The sequence below is a fragment of the Ostrinia furnacalis genome, unplaced genomic scaffold, assembly GCF_004193835.3.
Source record: "Ostrinia furnacalis isolate ACB-3 unplaced genomic scaffold, ASM419383v2 OfSCF1084, whole genome shotgun sequence".
Taxonomy (NCBI): domain Eukaryota; kingdom Metazoa; phylum Arthropoda; class Insecta; order Lepidoptera; family Crambidae; genus Ostrinia; species Ostrinia furnacalis.
Genome location: NW_021131323.1, coordinates 384,986 through 398,263, shown reverse-complemented (window position 1 = coordinate 398,263; position 13,278 = coordinate 384,986).

Genomic DNA, 13,278 nt, shown 5'->3' with positions numbered 1-13,278 from the left:
CTGGCGCCATTAGACAGTTTCGCAATAATACTTTATTTTAGAACACTCATTTATAAGAGCTATTTACAATGACACATTACATAAGTTGACGGTAGCTGTTGAAGAATAAAGGCGATTGCATACGGGTGATGAAATAGAGATGATTATGTACTAAAATTATACGAAGAACCTCTACCGTTATGGCAAATAAATATTTTAACCGACTCCAACAAAAGTAGGAGGTTCTCAATTCGTTAAGTATATTTTTTTGATTAAATTATTTTTAAATATCATAAAACTGACTTTTGAAGTCTTGGAATTTACAAAAAGCCACAAAATCTTACAATACATTATTTTAGTAAAGATAAGGATAAAACACATGGTCGTATTTTGTTAACATTTGAAACTAGTTAAGTATGCATTTTGTAACTAAAAACAGGTTTTCGTAAAAACTTATAGGTAGGTATTGATTATTATTAGCTTTTTAAGTGATGAATGAGCTTCCTCTTGATAAGAATCTTGGTTGAAGGGTGCAGATGCGATCTAGGGCAGAGCGAGCTTGCCCAAAACATGCTTATTCATTCACACTAAAATTTTGGGTTGTATTCAGGACGATAGCGACGTAAACACACTTTTAGAAGAAAATAAAAGAAATTTAAAATCTTAAACTGCCATGCTCCATTATACATACAGTCGTTTGGTCACTACAGCTATAGTAACATAGCCGACTTGTCAACTTAATGCCGTCCACTGCTGAAAAAAGGCCTTCCCCTCGGATTTCCATAAAGATCGGTCCTGCGCTGCCTGCATCCAGGGTCTACCCGCAATTTTCAGTCAAATCAAATCAAATCAAAATAATCTTTATTTGTTTAGACTAATTAAATTAGTACTTACAAATCGTCAAATGCTCTTAAGGAGCATATACAAGTACATGTCTCATTCTTTTTTTTCCCTACCAGCAGCGCTGGAGTCAAACATTTGGCAAGTGCTGTCTGAGAAGCGCCCCAACAAACTCAGTCACCACTGTCTGCCGGTTTAAAAGTATAAAAAAGTAGGAAGTTACAATACATTCAGAAGCAAGTTACATATCACAGTAGATCAGCGATTCACCGAGAGACAGGCATGCTACGGTTTCCAGTCCGTAACTCCGTAAATAATGTGTTCGTGAACATTAATTTGTCCTCAGTTACAGAACAAATGTAGTTTTGTCATTTTATCTACCTACTAAGGAAAACATACAAATCATTTTCGTAAGTCACTAACACTAGTGTTTGATTAAACGTACTGTTATATCAGGTCGGGTCACGTAACCCACTAGATCACGTCCCAGGACATGCAACGTACGTCATCAACTCCATTCACATGCCACCGAAATCGGTCATGCGTCTAGTCGCAGGGTCGCACGATTAGTCGGTCGTCCGCGGCCGGCCTAACGTCTAACGAGTCCCAAGTCACGCGAAGAGACTTGTTAGCATAACGGATAAGGCTTGAGCTTGTTGCATTATTGTGCTTAGTTTTTTAACGAATTGTGCTTAGATTTTTTTTCGGGCGGCATAAATTTGGGGAGGCATTTGTGGTATGGAGTGGTTAGTTTTTAATGGGCGGTTTTTGTATGGTACTACGTTTTGTAGAGCGTTTTAGGGCGTTTAGTTAATTTTAGAATAATGCCTATAGTATTTTCTGAACGTTAAATTTTTCATATCGTCTTAAAGACCACACAACGTTTGACCACCGTTCTTTGCACTGCAGTGTAATGTCTTAACTTCAGTGCAAGTTCCTATTATTTCTTTTGCATTTTATTTTAATGAAAGTGCCCCAGGATAGTAAATTGCACCATTTATTAAAGACACCATTTCGCTTTCTCCTCATTTTAATTACTGTACAAAGAATAAAATTATACGCTCTCCTCTACGAACAAGGGTATCTTGTACACATTGCAATTAAAACGAATGTTCGTGTCAACACATTGAAATTTTATACGCAAATATAAAGGTGCTCCATCACTTAAAGCATTCGCCTATAACGTGAAATTGAGACAGTGACTTGGCAAGTACTTGCCTGTTTTTTATCCATCCACGAGGCAGCCATTGGCCTGCATTTCACCTGATGAAAAGTGATGATCAGGCTGAAAGTGGAAGCGAGCTTCACCCGGAATCCTCAACCACAGAGGAACTAGCTATCTTACCTCTAACTTCAGGAACACAACATTGATGTTAAAATGTTAATGTAACATTCCAGATTCGTTGTTACAAGTTGTATAAAAAATAGACATTATATTATCGAATTATGTACTGTAATGTTCGTTCACCAGTGTAATGCTCGACTCTGTAACATTACATTACATGCAAACACTCCAAGTGAAGGAGCACCTTTAAGCGTGAATATAAATAAAAAATATCGAAATAAACATAATGCTTATCACTCATTAACCTTTAGATTAAATTTCGAGATAGTTGTTACACGCTGTTTTAATCATTGGAACGAATTACTGGATATGTACTGGAGTCGTAGATAATGTAGTTTCTCGTATTGCAACATAAGTATCGACGTGTTCCTTAAATTGGAAGAAAAGACTACAAAAGTAATTGCTACACTTGTATGTTGAGTTTCTTTATTTATAAAATTGTTAAACATTTAAAGGTTCTCTAAATAAAAAATACGTTTTACCTGGGTACCAAAGGTTTATCTAAATATATCACTGAAAATGTTACAACATAAATATTTCACACAATTAATGTAAATGTTACAACTGTTACAACTTCAGAAGTATGTATCTTTATTTGTTTGTATAGTTCATACTACACACAGTTTTTTATTTTTTTTTCTTGGACCTTTAGTCTAATGCCCATTTTCACCATCAGTCCCTATTATTAAGTGACCCCTATTATAGTAACACATAACAGGAATTATGTTTCCATAGGGTCACTTACAAATTGGGGATTGATTGTGAAAACAGGCTTAAGTCTATCAACAAATAAATAATGAGATTAATTTAACTATGTACAAATAAGTCAGAAATATATTAAATCAATTATTTCTAAATTATGAAAATATATTTTAGATAACTTTTAGTAATGATCTTAAGTTATTATATTCAATACACCGCACGTATTGATATGAATCATTATTTCATCATATTATGTCATCCGGTAATGATTTAATGTGACATACAGAATTGGTACAAAACAAAGGCGATCTATTTTCATTATCATTATTAAGTTTGAGTTATGCTCTGTGTAGATCTTATTTGTTTTTCTGAGGCGCCCGACTTACATTAGTTTAGTAAATTAGTCACAGAACAAAGTGTTATGGAGTTGATTGCCTACTTAATTATTTATTCTAGCATGTGAATTAAATTACATTATTTTATGTGGCTTTATTACGACTAGCTTTTGCCCGTGAATTTGCCTGCGTGAAATTTTGTCTGTCACGGAAAAACTTTTATTGAAAAGTAGGATAGTAAGTAGGATTCATAAATATTCTCAACTAGCGGCCGCCCGCGACTTCGTACGCGTGGATCTCGTTTCACCCCCACTTCATCTATCTTACGCGGTTCAGATTTTTTCATACAAATGTTTTTTCCCGCTAACTCCCGTTCCCGTGGGAATTTTGCAATATCCTGTTGTAACTAAGCTTTAAGTTTACTAAGGTACCTGCATGCCAAATTTCAAGCGTCTAACTTAAGCGGTTTAGATTTTTCATACAAAAGGATTTTCCCGCTTATTCCCGTTCCCGTGGGAATTCCTAAGTATCCTATAACCTGCCCAGGAGTATGAAGAATAATTGTACCAAGTTTTGTTAAAATCCGTCGAGTAGTTTTTGTTTCTATAAGGAACATACAGACAGACAGACAGACAGACAGACAGACAGACAGACAGACAAAAATTTTACTGATTGCATTTTTGGCATCAGTATCGATCACTAATCACCCCCTGATAGTTATTTTAGAAATATATTTCATGTACAGAATTGACCTCTCTACAGATTTATTATAAGTATAGATCTTGTCTGTCTGTCTGTATGTTCCTTATAGAAACAAAAACTACGGCGGCCGCTAGTACATACATCATAAATAAATACTCTTCTAGATAATAAAATTAACTCATCGTCATCACATTAACACGTCACTAGAAATAAATGTTTTTCATTGATAGGAAACTGATGATTTCGCGTTCATAATGTTAACTTTAAGTCGCTTTGGTAACCCATTAACGAAATAAGTTAGTAAAATACAACATTTTAAAGAGTAAAAAAACAAGTAAAAAAAGATATTCAGAGGCACTCTACAAACATAAACATAGGCACAATACAGCTCTAAGCATTTCTTTATTCTACCTGAACTACACACGTTCCGATATTACCCACCACCGCCTGCCGTTTTCGTTGATTTATTCAAAGGTAGGCACTAAACCGCGCATGCGTGCCTTTGATATAACTCTCATACAATTTGTTACCATACATACACACACCTTCACGTAAAAACCTGCCCTAGCCCTCACCTAATAAGGTGTAAGTTCGAACGCGTGTGTTAAAGTAAGGTATAAATCAATGACTGATTATTTCTATAAATTGTAACTCGATTAAGTTATAATCGTTGGCAATTGTGGTTGCGGGTAACTGTTAACGCTTGCAGTACAACGACGGCATATTAAACTTAACAGTACCATCTTATGTGGTTACCATAAGAGCAGTTTTCCTACACAAATGAGTAGGTTGAAATGCTGTCGATTTTTTTTGATGCGGCTCCTTAGTTGTCACGTTCTTATTTATGATGCTATTTTAAGTAACGGTACAAATAAAAGATGGCGACAAATGTAAAGGTTATATTATTATGTTGGCACCCTTGTAACAGAGAGTACAGTTGTTCTCGTTGACAGGAATTCTGTCTTAAAAGGGAAATTTGTGAGGGTCCAATTTGATGGATGGTGATAAAGCCATTATGAATGATTGGTAGCTATGAATACATTAATATGTAAATTCATACTTTACAATACAACAATGTATGGGTCGTTGTTTCGTTCGTTCGTTTCAGCCAAATGACGTCCACTGCTGGACAAAGGCCTCCCCCAAGGTTTTCCACAATGAACGGTCCTGCGCTGCCCGCATCCAGGCTCTTCATCCAGGGTCGTTGTTTATTTAGTAGAGAATCTTTTGTCGATCACTTAATTTGTAGATTCACGGCTTATCCTGGTTGTGTAGCTTAAAAGTTCGAATCTTGGGTATAATTATGGTACTAAAATTTGACTCACGATTTAAAGACACAACAAACGCTAGCTCCCCAGGACGTTCACTGCTGAACATACGCCTCTCCCAATGATTTCCATGGTGATCAATTGGTAGCGGCCTGCGTCCAGCGCCTTCCTGCTACCTTTATGATGTCTTCAGTCCACCTTTTTTATACACAACAAGATAATACCTATTCTGTTAGTAAATTTTAGAGACAATGTAACAGAAATTGTGAATATCGTAAAAACTTCAACAATACCGTAACGTACAGCGAAAATTTTATCGTATCGAATATTTAATTGAGTTCGGCAATGGTTGTAATTAAAAATAGTAGAACTAAAACATTTTCATTACTTTTATTACCGGATACTGTTATTATAGATTTCATTGCGAAACCGTAGACAATGGATTAAATAAATTGTTTATGGTCTGGCCGTATTAACAGCTTTCCGGTGATTTGGAGCTGGTTACAGGTTGGGTTCGTTCCTGATAAAATTAACGGTGTGGAATATGTTTAAAAATTGTATTATGATTTATGTGTGTATGGAAATATTTGCATTTTCAAAGGCAGAAAGAATAAGTTTAGTATGTAAAGGATGGGTTGGCAAAAACTCAAAAAGTTGATTGTTAAAAATTACTGGATTAAAAAAATATATTTTTTGTTCTTTCATCATTATAGTTTTTTGAACATCTTAAGGAATAGTTCATATTGAATCTAGTGAAAGTTAGGGACGTTTCAAAGTGCAAAAAATAACCGTCATTGCCAAAATTAGGTACATATCTACTTAGAACATCTTGCACAATTAAAAGAAATGTGAGCAAGATCAAATTTAAAACACCATTNCGGATGTACTCGTACCGCGCGGAGTGAGCCAGGCCTGGTAAAGATCTTAAGTTATTATATTCAATACACCGCACGTATATTGAAGTACGAATAATTATTTCATCGTATGTCATCCGGTAATGATTTAATGTGACATACAGAATTGGTACAAAACAAAGGCGATCTATTTTCATTAACATTATCATTATTAAGTTTGAGTTATGCTCAGTGTAGTAGATCTTATTTGTTTTTCTGAGGCGCCCGACTTACATTAGTTTAGTAAATTAGTCACAGAACAAAGTGTTATGGAGTTGATTACCTACTTAATTTATTCTAGCATTTGAATTAAATTAAATTCTTTTATGTGACTTTATTACACCTAGCTTTTGCCCGTGAATTCGCCTGCGTGAAATTTTGTCTGTCACAGAAAAACTTTTATTAATAAGTAGGATAGTAAGTAGGATTTATAAATATTCTCAGTACATCATAAATATTATGAATCTCTTATACATACAAATAAAATTAACTCATCAAATTAACATGTCATTAAAAACATGTTTTTCATTGATACATTTTAAAGGAAACTGATGGTTTCGCGTTATCACTTTAAATCACTTTGGTAACGCATTGAACGAAATAGCCAGTGTTTTAGTAAAATACAACATTTTAAAGAGACAAAAAATAGATATTCAGAGGTCGTCGTTTCAGCCAAATGACGTCCACTGCTGGACAAAGGCCTCCTCCAAGGTTTTCTTCTTCTTCTTCAGAGGTACTCTACAAATATAAACATAGGCACAATACAGCTCTAAGCATTTCTTTATTCTACCTGAACTACACACGTTCCGATATTACCCACCACCGCCTGCCGTTTTCGTTGATTTATTCAAAGGTAGGCACCAAACCGCGCATGCGTGCCTTTGATATAACTCTCATACAATTTGTTACCATACATACACACACCTTCACGTAAAAACCTACCCTAGCCTTCACCTAATAAGGTGTAAGTTCGAACGCGTGTGTTAAAGTAAGGTATAAATCAATGACTGATTATTTCTATAAATTGTAACTCGATTAAGTTATAATCGATGGGCAATTGTGGTTGCGGGTAACTGTTAACGCTTGCAGTACAACGACGGCATATTAAAATTAACAGTACCATCTTATGTGGTAACCATAAGAGCGGTTTTCCTACACAAATTAGTAGGTTGAAATGCTGTCGATTTTTTTTTGATGCGGCTCCTTGGTTGTCACGTTCTTATTTATGAAGCTATTTTAAGTAACGGTACGAATAAAAGATGGCGACAAATGTAAAGGTTATATTATTATGTTGACACCCTTGTAATAGAGAGTATAGGTAGTTGTTGTCGTTGACAGGAATTCTGTCTTAAAAGGGTTGTGAGGGTCCAATTTGATGGATGATGATAAAGCCATTATGAATGATTGGTAGCTATGAATACATTAAAATGTAAATTCATACTTTACAATACAACAATCTACCTATGGGTCGTTGTTTATTTAGTAGAGAACCTTTTGTCGATCACTTAATTTGTACGTTCAAGGCTTATCCTGTTGGTATACACTCCACAAGCTGTGATTGCAAGTTCGAATCTTGGGTTAAACATAGTTATTAGCGTCATTACATAACACTGTTTATAATTATTATTAACTCACTATTTAAACACACCCAGGTTACACGACAGATGCCTAGTTTCCCATAAACGTTTAATCATCATCATTTCAGCCATAGGATGTTTACTGCTGAACATAGGCCTCCCCCAATGATATCCATATTGACCGTTTGCTAGCGGCCTGCATCCAGCGCCTTCCTGCATTGAATCGCTTCTGTGACTGATATCAATGATGATATTTTTTAATATAATATCAAGGGGATGCTAATGTGCAAAGTATATCAATTTATCACACGAAATTGGCAGGAATAAACCTCTTAGTACGAGGGGCTGCAAAAATATAAAAAAGCATTCGAAAATCCTTTATAAGCTTTTGTTATCTACTAATTTAGTGAAATTGGTCTTTTGATAATTTTTATACATCATCATCATTTCAGCCATAGGACGTCCACTGCTGAACATAGGCCTCCCCCAGTGATTTCCATAGTTATCGATTGGTAGCGGCCTGCGTCCAGCGCCTTCCTGCTACCTTTATGATGTCTTCGGTCCACCTTTTTGTATACACAACAAGATAATACCTATTCTATTAGTAAAACTTAGAGACAATGTAGAAGAAATTGTGAATATTGTAAAAACTCCAACAATACCGTAACGTACAGCGAAAATTTTATCGTATCGAATATTTAATTGAGTTCGGCAATGGTTGTAATTAAAAATAGTAGAACTAAAACATTTTCATTACTTTTATTACCGGATACTGTTATTATAGATTTCATTGCGAAACCGTAGACAATGGATTAAATAAATTGTTTATGGTCTGGCCGTATTAACAGCTTTCCGGTGATTTGGAGCTGGTTACAGGTTAGCTCCGTTCCTGATAAAATTAACGGTGTGGAATATGTTTAAAAATTGTATTATGATTTATGTGTGTATGGAAATATTTGCATTTTCAAAGGCAGAAAGAATAAGTTTAGTATGTAAAGGATGGGTTGGAAAAACTCAAAAAGTTGATTGTTAAAAATTACTGGATTAAAAAAAAATATTTTTTGTTCTTTCATCATTATAGTTTTTTGAACATCTTAAGGAATAGTTCATATTGAATCTAGTGAAAGTTAGGGACGTTTCAAAGTGCAAAAAATAACCGTCATTGCCAAAATTAGGTACATATCTACTTAGAACATCTTGCACAATTAAAAGAAATGTGAGCAAGATCAAATTTAAAACACCATATAAAATATTTTGACCTTCTTTAAGCAAATAATAAGACACTATGATACCTATTAATCTTTCATCTAAATACATATTTATAACAGCTCAAACCACTGGACGGATCGGGCTGAAATTTGGCATGCAGGTAGATGTTATGACGTAGGCATCCGCTAAGAAAGGATTTTACGAAACTCCACCCCTAAGGGGGTAAAACGGTATCCACATGTACGAAGTCGCGGGCGGCCGCAAGTTAAAACATAAAAGTGATGGGCCTTAAAGATTTCAAATTAAGATTGATAATCTTAATTCGTTGACACATCAATAACACTTAATTCACACGTCATATACCACAACCTTGAGACCAATTTATTCGTCCGATTCACTATTTTTATCTTCTCTGAACAGTAGATAAAAATAACTCCTAAATAACTCCGTTACTTTCACAAAACGCTTTAGCTCCGCGGCCTTTCCAAAAAGTTAAATCGTCCAAATTATCTACAAGTGCAAGGAGTTCCCATATTTATGTGTAATTTCGACCTAACGAACATTTAATCGCTTTAGTTTATCGCTACAGTTCTGTAAATGGACGAAAATAGCAATTTAAATATCATTTGTAAAGATTATTGATCGAGAAATCAGTGTTTTGCCAAATTGTTTTCTGTTGCAGTTAATTTTTGACTACTGTTCCTTTTCATGAAATGACCTTGTTCTGATAGCTCGTGTATGTATATTAATACTGTGGTTGTAGGTTCAAATCCAATTAGTAGCATATTTATTTTATTAAGTTCTTTCATAGCATAGCTCCTTTTTAAAGGTTATGTAACGACAATAATGCGTATGATTGGACAATTCATTTATTTAATTATAACCCTTTTTATTTGCGTGTCCTTTTTCTGCTACTTAGTGCCAATATAATAAAATGTTTGGGACTATCTTTCATTGAAACACGTCTTGCTTTGAGTAAGAGGTATAAAATAAGTAATAATAACTACAAGAATAACATAAAAGAAAACTCTATGCATGGATATTATGCTATAATGTAAAATAGCAGGATATCATTAAAGACTACAAAAACTATACATAGAATGAAAATAAGTTTACAGAATAGGTTCAGTAATATTGAAATTAATATGAGCATGTACACAAAAACTTATTGAACCTGTATTATGAGAATGAATATGACAAAGTAGATGATAATGAGCACAAATTAATTGTTGTTACGACGAACAATGTTGCACCCAGCTGGCGCATTTATGTAGAGGAACACAGCTGATCTTGTACAGTAGACCATATCAGACTCTACATTCCAAAATAGTTCTTATTAAAAGTATTTAAATACCACATTTCTATGTGCATTTGGTTCCTGTATGTATCAACCAGTTTTGTGTAACCTGTGATTCAAATATCCGTATGTATTAGTTTCTTTAACATTATACATACTTAGTTCTCCCTGTATTTAAAACATCCTTAGTCGTTCGTTCCTTTCAGCCAAATGACATCCACTGGACAAATGATTTAAGTCCGCCACAGTGCTTTGTATTTATGTGAAGAATTTTAAATAAATAAATAAACGATTTCCACAACTACTGGTCCTGCGCTACCCGCATCCAGGAAATTCCCGCTTGACCTTGAAAACATCCTTGACCCTGAATTAATGCCAGGACTTGACTAAAGTTTCATAAATAAATCACACTAATATTATAAAGGCGAAAGTTTGCGAGTGTGTATGTTTGTTACTTCTTCACGTACGAGTATTGAGTTAGCTGACACCCTTGATTAACACATAGTACCTATCTAATCACTAGTATCTAATAACGCAAAACGCTGTCGCAAAACGTATTTTTTATACCTACCTCTCTGCAAATGAGAAGACATAAAGAAAGATTGCCCATAAAATCTTATCAAAACCCGTTGTCGCAAAACGCAAATTATTTATTACCTCTTAAAAGAAGAGTTAAAGAAAGATTTCCTCACAAAATCTTATCAAAACCCACTGTTTACAAAATGCACGTCTCAAAACCTTGAACGATGACGTGCGGCAAGTCTTTACGAAGATTCAGTTTCGTTGGATGCGTGACAACCATTCGCATGCCAACACGAACTGGCTCGTATGGTGTTTGTTTTGGCCATTGACTCTGGTAATTAATGACCTGATGATGCTATGGGGTTACCGTCACGGAAGGCAGTGAGAGTGGCCTAGTTGTACACGCTCCGAGAGTTATGAACTTGAAAAGATAGAGATAGGTTTTAGTGACGTTTTTNTTTTTAATACTACTACGCTGAATATTGTGTGCGGATTGGGTTGTCGTACAGGGGTACTACATGGTAAAATAAATCTCTTCGGCGAAAACAGGATAATTTAGATCGAACTTCACTTGGTAAGTTCGTTTGATCATTCAAATGTATACTAGGTTTTGGTCACGCGAATTTCATTCTGTCACAGAAAGTCTTTATCGCGTATTGGTTTCGTTGTACCTGATAACATACTCGTACAAATACTCACGTTGATTTTCAAACTTTGTCTCCCCATTTTAGAGGATCTTTTTATGCAGCACAAAGCAGGTATTTGGATTGCAATCGAACCTGATGTGAATTCTGAAAAAATTGTAATATCTAACCAGTTAATCTTTTTTTCCCCATTTTTTTTTAAATCGGAGCATTCGTTTCTGAGATTAGCGCGCTCAAACAAACAAATTCTTCTGCTAGGTCATAGGTCATTGGAATATACGAGTATTCCTAATTTACTAACTGCACTAAAATACATAACAGACGAAAGAAATTATGTTTAGTACTGATTTTATTTGTCCTCGATTCTGATAACCTTCATAAACAGATCTTGAGACAGTTTGAAATTAAATTGAGTCACACAAGAGCAAAAAAAACAAACGCTTCTATCACCAAAAGGCACCGGTCCCGAAACCTTCACTCGGGCTTACCTTTCTAATACGTTTATAATTACACAGTAAACATAGGGTCATGATGTAACGTTGGTTTTTATTGAATACGCCTTTTGTTTTGGAGAGCCTAGAGCGGTGCTTTGATGGCGTCCAGATGATTTGAATGTACACAGATTCTTGTGTGACTCAGACTTGAGGATTGTGCTTAATCTTTAGAATATTACGAATAAACATTTATAATATAAAATACACACAATTCTATCCTAATTTGCAGCAGGCTATTTTTGTTATAACACAAACTTGTTACTTATGTTCTCTAATACTTCGGCTCTATCAGTACTATATTTACATCATTCTAGTTTCGTTAAGCCTTAAGCAAGGTTTTTTTAATGACAGTTCGTTAATTTTGTTCTACATCACACATTCACATGGTCAATATGGCATTAACTTTGTATAAGCTGTCAAAATGCGACTGACATCACTCACTAGTCCACAAACTTATTTGACTTCAAAACTACTAAAAATATAATTTTACAGCAAATTAAAACTTAGTGGGTTTTCGAGTAGAAAAATTGTTCAAATTGTGTTTTGAGAATTATTAGTTAGTGGTTTCAATTAGTACCCAATTTAATAATTCAATATAAAAATGTGTAGGTGGCAGCACTTTAGCAGAGGTAGAATCTTAAGGACTCTACAGTCTACACGCCAAGCCCACCGACCGACAGCCTGGAAGCTTGGTGTCGGTGGCTTTATTTCAAACTAGCGGCCGCCCGCGACTTCGTACGTGTGGATCCCGTTTTACGTCCTTAGGGGTGGAGTTTCGTAAAATCCTTACTTAGCGGATGCCTACGTCATGCCTGATCTACCTGCATGCCAAATTTCAGCCCGATCCGTCCAGTGGTTTGGGCTGTACCTTTGTGGGCCTTTTTGGGCCTTTGTGGGCCTTTGTATATTTAGATTCAAATCCAATAAATAGAAACCATTACAATCCAACATAGTGCGGTAATGGAGGTCACAATTATTTCATGAATGAAGTCGTTAGCTTTAGAACAAAGAAGCTAAATTAATCATCGACAATTAACTGTAATTATACCAGTAAAAAGATATGACCTGTAACGTTACTGGGAATTTTGTACGCTGTAATAAATAAAATTGTTGGAAGGGAATGAAAGAATACAGATTACCATGTCCACAAATGTAAGTTAAACATGATAACTGTAAGGGTGAATTAATATGCAGTTTTATGTTATTTAACGGACTGTGGAAAGTCTTAAGTTCAATACCCAGGTAGGACACGCAAAATGTAAAAAGTCTTCCTGGTTTCAATTAAAATCCTCGAATAGACTTTACGAACAGTAAAAAACTTCTTGTTTATTGGAAAGTAACTTACAAATTTCAAAACAGTGGTTTTCATAGTTATTAAAATTTCCATGCGTTAAAAGACACATCACAAACAAATGAAATAAGTTGAAAAACTACGAATTGCCTAAGGTTGAACCTACGACCTTTCGCTTGC